The sequence below is a fragment of the Sesamum indicum genome, linkage group LG2, assembly GCF_000512975.1.
Source record: "Sesamum indicum cultivar Zhongzhi No. 13 linkage group LG2, S_indicum_v1.0, whole genome shotgun sequence".
NCBI classification, from domain to species: domain Eukaryota; kingdom Viridiplantae; phylum Streptophyta; class Magnoliopsida; order Lamiales; family Pedaliaceae; genus Sesamum; species Sesamum indicum.
The window spans coordinates 3,491,796-3,492,251 of NC_026146.1; positions in this window are offsets into that span (position 1 = coordinate 3,491,796).

Consider the following 456-nt stretch of genomic DNA (forward strand, 5'->3'; position numbering starts at 1 on the left):
GAGGTTTGATCCTTTGATAGGTTCCATTGATCCCAGAATGTCATCCTAGAGTTGAATCATATAAAGATTTGATGATCTTCTCTCTAACTCCTCCATGATTTCCCACACATATCTTGCTCCCTCTTCTGGGTACTCCTAACTTATACTCATAGTCAGGATAGGACAGTGAGTCAACATCCTTGGCCTGAATAATTGTTTGGATCAGGGTGTTCCCTTCATAACTGGTCTGCATCTCTTGCATCCATAATGATATCTGTGTAGTAATGACATTAGATTGAGTCTCCAAATCCTCATGCTCCACTTTGGACAAGGCATCAGCAGCCCTAATCAATTTCCCTTTTTATGTTGAACTTTATAGCTAAAATCCCAACAACTTAGTAACCCATTTCTATTGCAGCAGGGAATCCACTTTTTGATCAAGTATGTACTTTAAACTCTTATGGTTAGTCCTTATGA